General features: G+C 45.5%; 5 non-coding genes and 2 pseudogenes across 5 annotated transcripts; all 7 read left to right on the top strand.

Moving 5' to 3' along the window:
- The first annotated feature begins 1,885 nt into the window (after window positions 1–1,885).
- On the top strand, window positions 1,886–2,076 carry LOC130321774 (U2 spliceosomal RNA). The gene has a single exon (XR_008867441.1). It is a non-coding gene; the product is annotated as a U2 spliceosomal RNA (small nuclear RNA).
- Window positions 2,077–4,170: 2,094 nt separating this feature from the next.
- Window positions 4,171–4,307, top strand: LOC130321739 (U2 spliceosomal RNA; annotated as a pseudogene).
- Window positions 4,308–5,757: 1,450 nt separating this feature from the next.
- LOC130321732 (U2 spliceosomal RNA) lies at window positions 5,758–5,928 on the top strand (annotated as a pseudogene).
- A 2,088-nt stretch (window positions 5,929–8,016) lies between these two features.
- Window positions 8,017–8,207, top strand: LOC130321773 (U2 spliceosomal RNA). The gene has a single exon (XR_008867440.1). It is a non-coding gene; the product is annotated as a U2 spliceosomal RNA (small nuclear RNA).
- A 2,095-nt stretch (window positions 8,208–10,302) lies between these two features.
- Window positions 10,303–10,493, top strand: LOC130321772 (U2 spliceosomal RNA). The gene has a single exon (XR_008867439.1). It is a non-coding gene; the product is annotated as a U2 spliceosomal RNA (small nuclear RNA).
- A 2,084-nt stretch (window positions 10,494–12,577) lies between these two features.
- Window positions 12,578–12,768, top strand: LOC130321771 (U2 spliceosomal RNA). The gene has a single exon (XR_008867438.1). It is a non-coding gene; the product is annotated as a U2 spliceosomal RNA (small nuclear RNA).
- A 2,083-nt stretch (window positions 12,769–14,851) lies between these two features.
- LOC130321770 (U2 spliceosomal RNA) lies at window positions 14,852–15,042 on the top strand. Its single transcript, XR_008867437.1, has one exon. It is a non-coding gene; the product is annotated as a U2 spliceosomal RNA (small nuclear RNA).
- The last annotated feature ends 900 nt before the right edge of the window (window positions 15,043–15,942 follow it).

Raw genomic sequence — 15,942 nt, 5'->3', positions numbered from 1 at the left:
ACTAAATGGCCTCCTTAATTGGATCATTTGAGTAGCCAGCACACCTGTGCAGGTAGGGCATGACATGATAGGCAGCTGCCTTGATAGCGGGTGGGTGCTGAATGTTCCTAATTGACAAAATAAGATTAATGCTTTTGAAGAAATATAAAATCTCATCCCTTCCCCAATATCGCGCCACACCCCTACCCCTTAATTCCCTGGTTGAACTTGATGGACATATGTCTTTTTTCGACCGTACTAACTATGTAACTATGTAACATAACATGGGGGGGGGGGGTCTCCTGGCTGTTCACACAGGTGTGTCATTGCTGTACATTGACCATGCATTGCTTCTGTGGTATTGCAAAGGCAAAGACAAATGCTTCCAGCCATCCATTGCACTAATGGATTGGTCATCAGCTGGCTGTCTATGTCCCGCATCAATATAGACCAAAGTACAGAGGGTTAGGCTATGCTATTGTGCACCTACCTGATGCATCAGAAGGTGCGAGGCCCTTGCTAAATTCTGTGCACAGACTTTGAGATCTATGCTTTAGACTGTATCTAAACCTGCTCCAACATGGACTGACATTCTGGCCTACTTTCAGCCGATGCGACTTGTCTGTCGCTGAACAGTCGCTTTTTATGTATTCAGCACCTATGTATAATGTTGTAAAAATGCTCTAGAAGCTAAAGTCGCAGAAATGTCACACATATTTGGCCTGCAACTTTCTGTGCGACAAATTCAGACAGGAAAAATCAGTATAAATCCTTAGAAAATTATCCCCCAGTGTCTCCATCTGCTGGCGGTATTGAATAAGCATTGCTGCACTGATGGGGTATGCATTAGACGAAAAAAAAGAAGAAAAAGAAGAATAATACGCCCAGAAAAGAGGCGAAAAGGAGAAAAACGTAAAAAAACGTGAAAAAAAAGTAAGAGGAAGAGAAGGGAAAAAAAGGTGGAAATGGGTTTAAAAGTGATTTCGGCGGAGAAATATATATATATATATATATATATATATATATATATATACGCGCACACACACACATAGATATAAACGTATTCTCCGTTGAGATATTGCAGCCGCTGCTGTGTCCAGGCCCAGGAGCCTTAGCACTCTGCTGTGATGTCACTCAATACCACTGACATCACTAGGTGTAAACAACATCTCTCCTTTGCTGTGTATGTGACTATGGAGCTGTTTGGTGATGTCGTCTATTACGGCCTTCATAGAAGCAACAGGAGATTGTTGCATCCATCTAGAACCCTCAGAACTACAGTGCTATGATGTCACTCACTTCCACAGGCCTTGCAGAGTGTAAACAACAACAACCCAGCTTTGTTGTGTATGTAACCATAGGGATTTGTGATGTCACCTAGAACCTTCACAGCAGCGACAGCTTTATGAGGAGCATCAGCACTGCTCTGCCTGAGCAGAACCATCACCGCCATAGGTTGTCAAATAACCCGGATGTAACCCACACAGGTAAGTCCAATGGGGTGCAGGCATGTCCTCTATGCTTACAGCTTCCCGTGGGTGTTGGTTTGATACCGTTTGGGGACAGCCAAGGAGGCATCTGCAGGCAACAAAGGTAGGTGTGTGCTTGTGTGTGTGTTTCCTATGCAGATCCTAAGCCCAGTGTCACATGCAAGTAGGAGGAGTAAGAAGGGTTCCTGGCAAATCCGGGTTATGGATTGCATTTAAAAAGGCCCCGTGGGAGTGCAATGGGCCCCTGTCTTGCTGCTTAGCAATAATGGTATGGGTTTAGGTTCTGCTGTGTGTACTGGTGGTTGACTGCCCCCCAGCCCAGAGTGTGCATGGAAAATTGTCTGGCAGCCTCCCTGACAGCAAGCAGTGATAGTGCCCATGAAGGGGACCTTGTTGGGCCCGCCCCTTTCACGGTTATCGCTTCTCGGCCTTTTGGCTAAGATCAAGTGTAGTATCTGTTCTTATCAGTTTAATATCTGATACGTCCCCTATCTGGGGACCATATATTAAATGGATTTTTGAGAACGGGGGCCGATTTCGAAGCTTGCTTCCGTCGCCCTATGCATTGACCCGATATGGCAGTATCTTCGGGTACAGTGCACCACCCCCTTACAGGGTTAAAAAGAAAGATTCCTACTTTCATTGCTACCTGCTTGCTGGCTAGCCAGCTAGCCAGCCCTGTGGGCCTTGCTGCTGCTGCAGCCAAAAAACAAAAGGTGGTGCTGCTGCTGCTTCTGCTGCTTCTGCTTCTGCTTGTGTCTGGCCCCTGTTGGAGCGTCCAGGCACAGGACTTCTGCTGCTGCTGACTAAATGGCCTCCTTAATTGGATCATTTGAGTAGCCAGCACACCTGTGCAGGTAGGGCATGACATGATAGGCAGCTGCCTTGATAGCGGGTGGGTGCTGAATGTTCCTAATTGACAAAATAAGATTAATGCTTATGAAGAAATATAAAATCTCATCCCTTCCCCAATATCGCGCCACACCCCTACCCCTTAATTCCCTGGTTGAACTTGATGGACATATGTCTTTTTTCGACCGTACTAACTATGTAACTATGTAACATAACATGGGGGGGGGGGGGGGTCTCCTGGCTGTTCACACAGGTGTGTCATTGCTGTACATTGACCATGCATTGCTTCTGTGGTATTGCAAAGGCAAAGACAAATGCTTCCAGCCATCCATTGCACTAATGGATTGGTCATCAGCTGGCTGTCTATGTCCCGCATCAATATAGACCAAAGTACAGAGGGTTAGGCTATGCTATTGTGCACCTACCTGATGCATCAGAAGGTGCGAGGCCCTTGCTAAATTCTGTGCACAGACTTTGAGATCTATGCTTTAGACTGTATCTAAACCTGCTCCAACATGGACTGACAATCTGGCCTACTTTCAGCCGATGCGACTTGTCTGTCGCTGAACAGTCGCTTTTTATGTATTCAGCACCTATGTATAATGTTGTAAAAATGCTCTAGAAGCTAAAGTCGCAGAAATGTCACACATATTTGGCCTGCAACTTTCTGTGCGACAAATTCAGACAGGAAAAATCAGTATAAATCCTTAGAAAATTATCCCCCAGTGTCTCCATCTGCTGGCGGTATTGAATAAGCATTGCTGCACTGATGGGGTATGCATTAGACGAAAAAAAAGAAGAAAAAGAAGAATAATACGCCCAGAAAAGAGGCGAAAAGGAGAAAAACGTAAAAAAACGTGAAATAAAAGTAAGAGGAAGAGAAGGGAAAAAAAGGTGGAAATGGGTTTAAAAGTGATTTCGGAGGAGAAATATATATATATATATATATATATATATATATATATATATATATATACGCGCACACACACACATAGATATAAACGTATTCTCCGTTGAGATATTGCAGCCGCTGCTGTGTCCAGGCCCAGGAGCCTTAGCACTGTGCTGTGATGTCACTCAATACCACTGACATCACTAGGTGTAAACAACATCTCTCCTTTGCTGTGTATGTGACTATGGAGCTGTTTGGTGATGTCGTCTATTACGGCCTTCATAGAAGCAACAGGAGATTGTTGCATCCATCTAGAACCCTCAGAACTACAGTGCTATGATGTCACTCACTTCCACAGGCCTTGCAGAGTGTAAACAACAACAACCCAGCTTTGTTGTGTATGTAACCATAGGGATTTGTGATGTCACCTAGAACCTTCACAGCAGCGACAGCTTTATGAGGAGCATCAGCACTGCTCTGCCTGAGCAGAACCATCACCGCCATAGGTTGTCAAATAACCCGGATTTAACCCACACAGGTAAGTCCAATGGGGTGCAGGCATGTCCTCTATGCTTACAGCTTCCCGTGGGTGTTGGTTTGATACCGTTTGGGGACAGCCAAGGAGGCATCTGCAGGCAACAAAGGTAGGTGTGTGCTTGTGTGTGTGTTTCCTATGCAGATCCTAAGCCCAGTGTCACATGCAAGTAGGAGGAGTAAGAAGGGTTCCTGGCAAATCCGGGTTATGGATTGCATTTAAAAAGGCCCCGTGGGAGTGCAATGGGCCCCTGTCTTGCTGCTTAGCAATAATGGTATGGGTTTAGGTTCTGCTGTGTGTACTGGTGGTTGACTGCCCCCCAGCCCAGAGTGTGCATGGAAAATTGTCTGGCAGCCTCCCTGACAGCAAGCAGTGATAGTGCCCATGAAGGGGACCTTGTTGGGCCCGCCCCTTTCACGGTTATCGCTTCTCGGCCTTTTGGCTAAGATCAAGTGTAGTATCTGCTCACTTGGTCTGGTCAGAGGGTGTCTGGGGTACCCGGCTCCTTGGCCTGGGGGGATCGTCCTTCTTAACGGAGGGACTTCACCCCCCTGCTGCTATTAGGGAGCCGGCTTAGTCCCCAGACAACGGGAGGCGATCACCCTTCACTGCCCACTCTTTGGTGGGGGAGTGTTTTTCTGTCCCTGCCTGGACACGCCTATTGAAGATGGAAGAGATCATGGACACCTCTCAATCTGTTGGAGAGGAGGTTCCTTTTTTTGGGAAGATAAAGAATGGGGTCCGGATCCTGCTGAAAGACCTTGAGAAGAAAAGAAGAGGACTTTCCTTTGTAATGGAGGAAATTCTTTTTGGAGTTTTGGAAATTGCAAAGACACAAATCCTTTCCATGTTGGAATTTCCAAAGAAAGGGTGCTTTGATGTTATTTTGGTTTCCGAAGAGGATTATGATTTATTTTGGAAGAAATTTGAGACAATCAAGTCTGATCCAGTGTGGGAGGGCGTGGAAGTCATTCCCCACTTTCCCAGGAGAGAAAGAATTTTAACGGTGAGGATGTATAGTCCTTACGTCCCTGAGGAGGATATTATAATTCTTTTGACCCAATTTTGTGAGGAAATTGCGCCACTTGGGAAAATTTATAATCAGTATGGAGTCTGGACAACAAAGTGGAGATTTAAAGTAAAGTTCAAGGAAGACGCAGATGGAAGAGTTCTTTATCCCCCTGCCCGTTTTAAAATAGGGGTTATCAATGGAGATATGTTTTTTGCAGGTATGCAGAATTTCTGTAGAAAATGCAAGAAATATGGCCATTTAAAGGAAGAGTGCACCTCAATGTGGTGCCAAAAATGCCAAAAAGAAGGTCATGAAATCGAATCCTGTAGCCAAAAAAGTAAATGTAATTTATGTAACAAAATTGGTCACATGTATGTGAACTGTCCAAAGAGGAAGAAGAAAAGAGAAGAAGAAGTTTCTGAACAAGAGCCAGAAATTAAAAGATCTGTGGTAACCCAAGAGCCAAAAATTGTTGGAAAAGAGATGATAGTAGAAGAAAAGAACATTGGAGAGCATAAGAGTAAAAAGAAAAATGAAGAGCCGGTGAGAGATTTAAGAGGATATTCAGGGTCTTTCCAAACTATTTTGGAGAGAGCTCCAGATGAGGAAAGAGAATTGTTCTTACAGGACCTGGATAATCTATTATCCACCTTTAAAGCCAAGTTGCCTGCAGTAAGAAACAAAGTTTATGATTCTTTTCGCCCTGACGTGGATCGATTTATGGTAACTTATAAAATACCGGCCTGGTTGGCCATCCCAGTAAAAAGGGAAATGGAAAAAGGAAGCTTAACCTATGGTTTAATTGATTACTTGGCAGTTTACGCCCGGAGAAAGGGAATGAATTTGTTATAATTTTGGAATGTTTATTATTTTTATTGTTGTTATAATATTTTATTTCAATTTGTCTTTTTTTAGGAATAAATAAAAGTGTTACCTGATGATGAACAAAACAATCGAGTCCATATAAGATCTTGGAGCTCTGATTGAGTTCTGAGGGCTAACTTAAAAAAAAAAATCTGTTCTTATCAGTTTAATATCTGATACGTCCCCTATCTGGGGACCATATATTAAATGGATTTTTGAGAACGGGGGCCGATTTCGAAGCTTGCTTCCGTCGCCCTATGCATTGACCCGATATGGCAGTATCTTCGGGTACAGTGCACCACCCCCTTACAGGGTTAAAAAGAAAGATTCCTACTTTCATTGCTACCTGCTTGCTGGCTAGCCAGCTAGCCAGCCCTGTGGGCCTTGCTGCTGCTGCAGCCAAAAAACAAAAGGTGGTGCTGCTGCTGCTTCTGCTGCTTCTGCTTCTGCTTGTGTCTGGCCCCTGTTGGAGCGTCCAGGCACAGGACTTCTGCTGCTGCTGACTAAATGGCCTCCTTAATTGGATCATTTGAGTAGCCAGCACACCTGTGCAGGTAGGGCATGACATGATAGGCAGCTGCCTTGATAGCGGGTGGGTGCTGAATGTTCCTAATTGACAAAATAAGATTAATGCTTATGAAGAAATATAAAATCTCATCCCTTCCCCAATATCGCGCCACACCCCTACCCCTTAATTCCCTGGTTGAACTTGATGGACATATGTCTTTTTTCGACCGTACTAACTATGTAACTATGTAACATAACATGGGGGGGGGGGGGGGGGTCTCCTGGCTGTTCACACAGGTGTGTCATTGCTGTACATTGACCATGCATTGCTTCTGTGGTATTGCAAAGGCAAAGACAAATGCTTCCAGCCATCCATTGCACTAATGGATTGGTCATCAGCTGGCTGTCTATGTCCCGCATCAATATAGACCAAAGTACAGAGGGTTAGGCTATGCTATTGTGCACCTACCTGATGCATCAGAAGGTGCGAGGCCCTTGCTAAATTCTGTGCACAGACTTTGAGATCTATGCTTTAGACTGTATCTAAACCTGCTCCAACATGGACTGACATTCTGGCCTACTTTCAGCCGATGCGACTTGTCTGTCGCTGAACAGTCGCTTTTTATGTATTCAGCACCTATGTATAATGTTGTAAAAATGCTCTAGAAGCTAAAGTCGCAGAAATGTCACACATATTTGGCCTGCAACTTTCTGTGCGACAAATTCAGACAGGAAAAATCAGTATAAATCCTTAGAAAATTATCCCCCAGTGTCTCCATCTGCTGGCGGTATTGAATAAGCATTGCTGCACTGATGGGGTATGCATTAGACGAAAAAAAAGAAGAAAAAGAAGAATAATACGCCCAGAAAAGAGGCGAAAAGGAGAAAAACGTAAAAAAACGTGAAAAAAAAGTAAGAGGAAGAGAAGGGAAAAAAAGGTGGAAATGGGTTTAAAAGTGATTTCGGCGGAGAAATATATATATATATATATATATATATATATATATATATACGCGCACACACACACATAGATATAAACGTATTCTCCGTTGAGATATTGCAGCCGCTGCTGTGTCCAGGCCCAGGAGCCTTAGCACTGTGCTGTGATGTCACTCAATACCACTGACATCACTAGGTGTAAACAACATCTCTCCTTTGCTGTGTATGTGACTATGGAGCTGTTTGGTGATGTCGTCTATTACGGCCTTCATAGAAGCAACAGGAGATTGTTGCATCCATCTAGAACCCTCAGAACTACAGTGCTATGATGTCACTCACTTCCACAGGCCTTGCAGAGTGTAAACAACAACAACCCAGCTTTGTTGTGTATGTAACCATAGGGATTTGTGATGTCACCTAGAACCTTCACAGCAGCGACAGCTTTATGAGGAGCATCAGCACTGCTCTGCCTGAGCAGAACCATCACCGCCATAGGTTGTCAAATAACCCGGATTTAACCCACACAGGTAAGTCCAATGGGGTGCAGGCATGTCCTCTATGCTTACAGCTTCCCGTGGGTGTTGGTTTGATACCGTTTGGGGACAGCCAAGGAGGCATCTGCAGGCAACAAAGGTAGGTGTGTGCTTGTGTGTGTGTTTCCTATGCAGATCCTAAGCCCAGTGTCACATGCAAGTAGGAGGAGTAAGAAGGGTTCCTGGCAAATCCGGGTTATGGATTGCATTTAAAAAGGCCCCGTGGGAGTGCAATGGGCCCCTGTCTTGCTGCTTAGCAATAATGGTATGGGTTTAGGTTCTGCTGTGTGTACTGGTGGTTGACTGCCCCCCAGCCCAGAGTGTGCATGGAAAATTGTCTGGCAGCCTCCCTGACAGCAAGCAGTGATAGTGCCCATGAAGGGGACCTTGTTGGGCCCGCCCCTTTCACGGTTATCGCTTCTCGGCCTTTTGGCTAAGATCAAGTGTAGTATCTGTTCTTATCAGTTTAATATCTGATACGTCCCCTATCTGGGGACCATATATTAAATGGATTTTTGAGAACGGGGGCCGATTTCGAAGCTTGCTTCCGTCGCCCTATGCATTGACCCGATATGGCAGTATCTTCGGGTACAGTGCACCACCCCCTTACAGGGTTAAAAAGAAAGATTCCTACTTTCATTGCTACCTGCTTGCTGGCTAGCCAGCTAGCCAGCCCTGTGGGCCTTGCTGCTGCTGCAGCCAAAAAACAAAAGGTGGTGCTGCTGCTGCTTCTGCTGCTTCTGCTTCTGCTTGTGTCTGGCCCCTGTTGGAGCGTCCAGGCACAGGACTTCTGCTGCTGCTGACTAAATGGCCTCCTTAATTGGATCATTTGAGTAGCCAGCACACCTGTGCAGGTAGGGCATGACATGATAGGCAGCTGCCTTGATAGCGGGTGGGTGCTGAATGTTCCTAATTGACAAAATAAGATTAATGCTTATGAAGAAATATAAAATCTCATCCCTTCCCCAATATCGCGCCACACCCCTACCCCTTAATTCCCTGGTTGAACTTGATGGACATATGTCTTTTTTCGACCGTACTAACTATGTAACTATGTAACATAACATGGGGGGGGGGGGTCTCCTGGCTGTTCACACAGGTGTGTCATTGCTGTACATTGACCATGCATTGCTTCTGTGGTATTGCAAAGGCAAAGACAAATGCTTCCAGCCATCCATTGCACTAATGGATTGGTCATCAGCTGGCTGTCTATGTCCCGCATCAATATAGACCAAAGTACAGAGGGTTAGGCTATGCTATTGTGCACCTACCTGATGCATCAGAAGGTGCGAGGCCCTTGCTAAATTCTGTGCACAGACTTTGAGATCTATGCTTTAGACTGTATCTAAACCTGCTCCAACATGGACTGACATTCTGGCCTACTTTCAGCCGATGCGACTTGTCTGTCGCTGAACAGTCGCTTTTTATGTATTCAGCACCTATGTATAATGTTGTAAAAATGCTCTAGAAGCTAAAGTCGCAGAAATGTCACACATATTTGGCCTGCAACTTTCTGTGCGACAAATTCAGACAGGAAAAATCAGTATAAATCCTTAGAAAATTATCCCCCAGTGTCTCCATCTGCTGGCGGTATTGAATAAGCATTGCTGCACTGATGGGGTATGCATTAGACGAAAAAAAAGAAGAAAAAGAAGAATAATACGCCCAGAAAAGAGGCGAAAAGGAGAAAAACGTAAAAAAACGTGAAAAAAAAGTAAGAGGAAGAGAAGGGAAAAAAAGGTGGAAATGGGTTTAAAAGTGATTTCGTCGGAGAAATATATATATATATATATATATATATATATATATATATATATATATATACGCGCACACACACACATAGATATAAACGTATTCTCCGTTGAGATATTGCAGCCGCTGCTGTGTCCAGGCCCAGGAGCCTTAGCACTGTGCTGTGATGTCACTCAATACCACTGACATCACTAGGTGTAAACAACATCTCTCCTTTGCTGTGTATGTGACTATGGAGCTGTTTGGTGATGTCGTCTATTACGGCCATCATAGAAGCAACAGGAGATTGTTGCATCCATCTAGAACCCTCAGAACTACAGTGCTATGATGTCACTCACTTCCACAGGCCTTGCAGAGTGTAAACAACAACAACCCAGCTTTGTTGTGTATGTAACCATAGGGATTTGTGATGTCACCTAGAACCTTCACAGCAGCGACAGCTTTATGAGGAGCATCAGCACTGCTCTGCCTGAGCAGAACCATCACCGCCATAGGTTGTCAAATAACCCGGATTTAACCCACACAGGTAAGTCCAATGGGGTGCAGGCATGTCCTCTATGCTTACAGCTTCCCGTGGGTGTTGGTTTTTGATACCGTTTGGGGACAGCCAAGGAGGCATCTGCAGGCAACAAAGGTAGGTGTGTGCTTGTGTGTGTGTTTCCTATGCAGATCCTAAGCCCAGTGTCACATGCAAGTAGGAGGAGTAAGAAGGGTTCCTGGCAAATCCGGGTTATGGATTGCATTTAAAAAGGCCCCGTGGGAGTGCAATGGGCCCCTGTCTTGCTGCTTAGCAATAATGGTATGGGTTTAGGTTCTGCTGTGTGTACTGGTGGTTGACTGCCCCCCAGCCCAGAGTGTGCATGGAAAATTGTCTGGCAGCCTCCCTGACAGCAAGCAGTGATAGTGCCCATGAAGGGGACCTTGTTGGGCCCGCCCCTTTCACGGTTATCGCTTCTCGGCCTTTTGGCTAAGATCAAGTGTAGTATCTGTTCTTATCAGTTTAATATCTGATACGTCCCCTATCTGGGGACCATATATTAAATGGATTTTTGAGAACGGGGGCCGATTTCGAAGCTTGCTTCCGTCGCCCTATGCATTGACCCGATATGGCAGTATCTTCGGGTACAGTGCACCACCCCCTTACAGGGTTAAAAAGAAAGATTCCTACTTTCATTGCTACCTGCTTGCTGGCTAGCCAGCTAGCCAGCCCTGTGGGCCTTGCTGCTGCTGCAGCCAAAAAACAAAAGGTGGTGCTGCTGCTGCTTCTGCTGCTTCTGCTTGTGTCTGGCCCCTGTTGGAGCGTCCAGGCACAGGACTTCTGCTGCTGCTGACTAAATGGCCTCCTTAATTGGATCATTTGAGTAGCCAGCACACCTGTGCAGGTAGGGCATGACATGATAGGCAGCTGCCTTGATAGCGGGTGGGTGCTGAATGTTCCTAATTGACAAAATAAGATTAATGCTTATGAAGAAATATAAAATCTCATCCCTTCCCCAATATCGCGCCACACCCCTACCCCTTAATTCCCTGGTTGAACTTGATGGACATATGTCTTTTTTCGACCGTACTAACTATGTAACTATGTAACATAACATGGGGGGGGGGGTCTCCTGGCTGTTCACACAGGTGTGTCATTGCTGTACATTGACCATGCATTGCTTCTGTGGTATTGCAAAGGCAAAGACAAATGCTTCCAGCCATCCATTGCACTAATGGATTGGTCATCAGCTGGCTGTCTATGTCCCGCATCAATATAGACCAAAGTACAGAGGGTTAGGCTATGCTATTGTGCACCTACCTGATGCATCAGAAGGTGCGAGGCCCTTGCTAAATTCTGTGCACAGACTTTGAGATCTATGCTTTAGACTGTATCTAAACCTGCTCCAACATGGACTGACATTCTGGCCTACTTTCAGCCGATGCGACTTGTCTGTCGCTGAACAGTCGCTTTTTATGTATTCAGCACCTATGTATAATGTTGTAAAAATGCTCTAGAAGCTAAAGTCGCAGAAATGTCACACATATTTGGCCTGCAACTTTCTGTGCGACAAATTCAGACAGGAAAAATCAGTATAAATCCTTAGAAAATTATCCCCCAGTGTCTCCATCTGCTGGCGGTATTGAATAAGCATTGCTGCACTGATGGGGTATGCATTAGACGAAAAAAAAGAAGAAAAAGAAGAATAATACGCCCAGAAAAGAGGCGAAAAGGAGAAAAACGTAAAAAAACGTGAAAAAAAAGTAAGAGGAAGAGAAGGGAAAAAAAGGTGGAAATGGGTTTAAAAGTGATTTCGGCGGAGAAATATATATATATATATATATATATATATATATATATATATATATACGCGCACACACACACATAGATATAAACGTATTCTCCGTTGAGATATTGCAGCCGCTGCTGTGTCCAGGCCCAGGAGCCTTAGCACTGTGCTGTGATGTCACTCAATACCACTGACATCACTAGGTGTAAACAACATCTCTCCTTTGCTGTGTATGTGACTATGGAGCTGTTTGGTGATGTCGTCTATTACGGCCTTCATAGAAGAAACAGGAGATTGTTGCATCCATCTAGAACCCTCAGAACTACAGTGCTATGATGTCACTCACTTCCACAGGCCTTGCAGAGTGTAAACAACAACAACCCAGCTTTGTTGTGTATGTAACCATAGGGATTTGTGATGTCACCTAGAACCTTCACAGCAGCGACAGCTTTATGAGGAGCATCAGCACTGCTCTGCCTGAGCAGAACCATCACCGCCATAGGTTGTCAAATAACCCGGATTTAACCCACACAGGTAAGTCCAATGGGGTGCAGGCATGTCCTCTATGCTTACAGCTTCCCGTGGGTGTTGGTTTTTGATACCGTTTGGGGACAGCCAAGGAGGCATCTGCAGGCAACAAAGGTAGGTGTGTGCTTGTGTGTGTGTTTCCTATGCAGATCCTAAGCCCAGTGTCACATGCAAGTAGGAGGAGTAAGAAGGGTTCCTGGCAAATCCGGGTTATGGATTGCATTTAAAAAGGCCCCGTGGGAGTGCAATGGGCCCCTGTCTTGCTGCTTAGCAATAATGGTATGGGTTTAGGTTCTGCTGTGTGTACTGGTGGTTGACTGCCCCCCAGCCCAGAGTGTGCATGGAAAATTGTCTGGCAGCCTCCCTGACAGCAAGCAGTGATAGTGCCCATGAAGGGGACCTTGTTGGGCCCGCCCCTTTCACGGTTATCGCTTCTCGGCCTTTTGGCTAAGATCAAGTGTAGTATCTGTTCTTATCAGTTTAATATCTGATACGTCCCCTATCTGGGGACCATATATTAAATGGATTTTTGAGAACGGGGGCCGATTTCGAAGCTTGCTTCCGTCGCCCTATGCATTGACCCGATATGGCAGTATCTTCGGGTACAGTGCACCACCCCCTTACAGGGTTAAAAAGAAAGATTCCTACTTTCATTGCTACCTGCTTGCTGGCTAGCCAGCTAGCCAGCCCTGTGGGCCTTGCTGCTGCTGCAGCCAAAAAACAAAAGGTGGTGCTGCTGCTGCTTCTGCTGCTTCTGCTTCTGCTTGTGTCTGGCCCCTGTTGGAGCGTCCAGGCACAGGACTTCTGCTGCTGCTGACTAAATGGCCTCCTTAATTGGATCATTTGAGTAGCCAGCACACCTGTGCAGGTAGGGCATGACATGATAGGCAGCTGCCTTGATAGCGGGTGGGTGCTGAATGTTCCTAATTGACAAAATAAGATTAATGCTTATGAAGAAATATAAAATCTCATCCCTTCCCCAATATCGCGCCACACCCCTACCCCTTAATTCCCTGGTTGAACTTGATGGACATATGTCTTTTTTCGACCGTACTAACTATGTAACTATGTAACATAACATGGGGGGGGGGGGTCTCCTGGCTGTTCACACAGGTGTGTCATTGCTGTACATTGACCATGCATTGCTTCTGTGGTATTGCAAAGGCAAAGACAAATGCTTCCAGCCATCCATTGCACTAATGGATTGGTCATCAGCTGGCTGTCTATGTCCCGCATCAATATAGACCAAAGTACAGAGGGTTAGGCTATGCTATTGTGCACCTACCTGATGCATCAGAAGGTGCGAGGCCCTTGCTAAATTCTGTGCACAGACTTTGAGATCTATGCTTTAGACTGTATCTAAACCTGCTCCAACATGGACTGACATTCTGGCCTACTTTCAGCCGATGCGACTTGTCTGTCGCTGAACAGTCGCTTTTTATGTATTCAGCACCTATGTATAATGTTGTAAAAATGCTCTAGAAGCTAAAGTCGCAGAAATGTCACACATATTTGGCCTGCAACTTTCTGTGCGACAAATTCAGACAGGAAAAATCAGTATAAATCCTTAGAAAATTATCCCCCAGTGTCTCCATCTGCTGGCGGTATTGAATAAGCATTGCTGCACTGATGGGGTATGCATTAGACGAAAAAAAAGAAGAAAAAGAAGAATAATACGCCCAGAAAAGAGGCGAAAAGGAGAAAAACGTAAAAAAACGTGAAAAAAAAGTAAGAGGAAGAGAAGGGAAAAAAAGGTGGAAATGGGTTTAAAAGTGATTTCGGCGGAGAAATATATATATATATATATATATATATATATATATATATACGCGCACACACACACATAGATATAAACGTATTCTCCGTTGAGATATTGCAGCCGCTGCTGTGTCCAGGCCCAGGAGCCTTAGCACTGTGCTGTGATGTCACTCAATACCACTGACATCACTAGGTGTAAACAACATCTCTCCTTTGCTGTGTATGTGACTATGGAGCTGTTTGGTGATGTCGTCTATTACGGCCTTCATAGAAGCAACAGGAGATTGTTGCATCCATCTAGAACCCTCAGAACTACAGTGCTATGATGTCACTCACTTCCACAGGCCTTGCAGAGTGTAAACAACAACAACCCAGCTTTGTTGTGTATGTAACCATAGGGATTTGTGATGTCACCTAGAACCTTCACAGCAGCGACAGCTTTATGAGGAGCATCAGCACTGCTCTGCCTGAGCAGAACCATCACCGCCATAGGTTGTCAAATAACCCGGATTTAACCCACACAGGTAAGTCCAATGGGGTGCAGGCATGTCCTCTATGCTTACAGCTTCCCGTGGGTGTTGGTTTGATACCGTTTGGGGACAGCCAAGGAGGCATCTGCAGGCAACAAAGGTAGGTGTGTGCTTGTGTGTGTGTTTCCTATGCAGATCCTAAGCCCAGTGTCACATGCAAGTAGGAGGAGTAAGAAGGGTTCCTGGCAAATCCGGGTTATGGATTGCATTTAAAAAGGCCCCGTGGGAGTGCAATGGGCCCCTGTCTTGCTGCTTAGCAATAATGGTATGGGTTTAGGTTCTGCTGTGTGTACTGGTGGTTGACTGCCCCCCAGCCCAGAGTGTGCATGGAAAATTGTCTGGCAGCCTCCCTGACAGCAAGCAGTGATAGTGCCCATGAAGGGGACCTTGTTGGGCCCGCCCCTTTCACGGTTATCGCTTCTCGGCCTTTTGGCTAAGATCAAGTGTAGTATCTGTTCTTATCAGTTTAATATCTGATACGTCCCCTATCTGGGGACCATATATTAAATGGATTTTTGAGAACGGGGGCCGATTTCGAAGCTTGCTTCCGTCGCCCTATGCATTGACCCGATATGGCAGTATCTTCGGGTACAGTGCACCACCCCCTTACAGGGTTAAAAAGAAAGATTCCTACTTTCATTGCTACCTGCTTGCTGGCTAGCCAGCTAGCCAGCCCTGTGGGCCTTGCTGCTGCTGCAGCCAAAAAACAAAAGGTGGTGCTGCTGCTGCTTCTGCTGCTTCTGCTTCTGCTTGTGTCTGGCCCCTGTTGGAGCGTCCAGGCACAGGACTTCTGCTGCTGCTGACTAAATGGCCTCCTTAATTGGATCATTTGAGTAGCCAGCACACCTGTGCAGGTAGGGCATGACATGATAGGCAGCTGCCTTGATAGCGGGTGGGTGCTGAATGTTCCTAATTGACAAAATAAGATTAATGCTTATGAAGAAATATAAAATCTCATCCCTTCCCCAATATCGCGCCACACCCCTACCCCTTAATTCCCTGGTTGAACTTGATGGACATATGTCTTTTTTCGACCGTACTAACTATGTAACTATGTAACATAACATGGGGGGGGGGGGGGTCTCCTGGCTGTTCACACAGGTGTGTCATTGCTGTACATTGACCATGCATTGCTTCTGTGGTATTGCAAAGGCAAAGACAAATGCTTCCAGCCATCCATTGCACTAATGGATTGGTCATCAGCTGGCTGTCTATGTCCCGCATCAATATAGACCAAAGTACAGAGGGTTAGGCTATGCTATTGTGCACCTACCTGATGCATCAGAAGGTGCGAGGCCCTTGCTAAATTCTGTGCACAGACTTTGAGATCTATGCTTTAGACTGTATCTAAACCTGCTCCAACATGGACTGACATTCTGGCCTACTTTCAGCCGATGCGACTTGTCTGTCGCTGAACAGTCGCTTTTTATGTATTCAGCACCTATGTATAATGTTGTAAAAATGCTCTAGAAGCTAAAGTCGCAGAAATGTCACACATATTTGG

This window comes from Hyla sarda, unplaced genomic scaffold (genome assembly GCF_029499605.1).
Source record: "Hyla sarda isolate aHylSar1 unplaced genomic scaffold, aHylSar1.hap1 scaffold_228, whole genome shotgun sequence".
Lineage (NCBI taxonomy): Eukaryota > Metazoa > Chordata > Amphibia > Anura > Hylidae > Hyla > Hyla sarda.
Note: the sequence above shows the minus strand (reverse complement) of the source record. Positions and strands in the feature narration are given on the sequence as shown.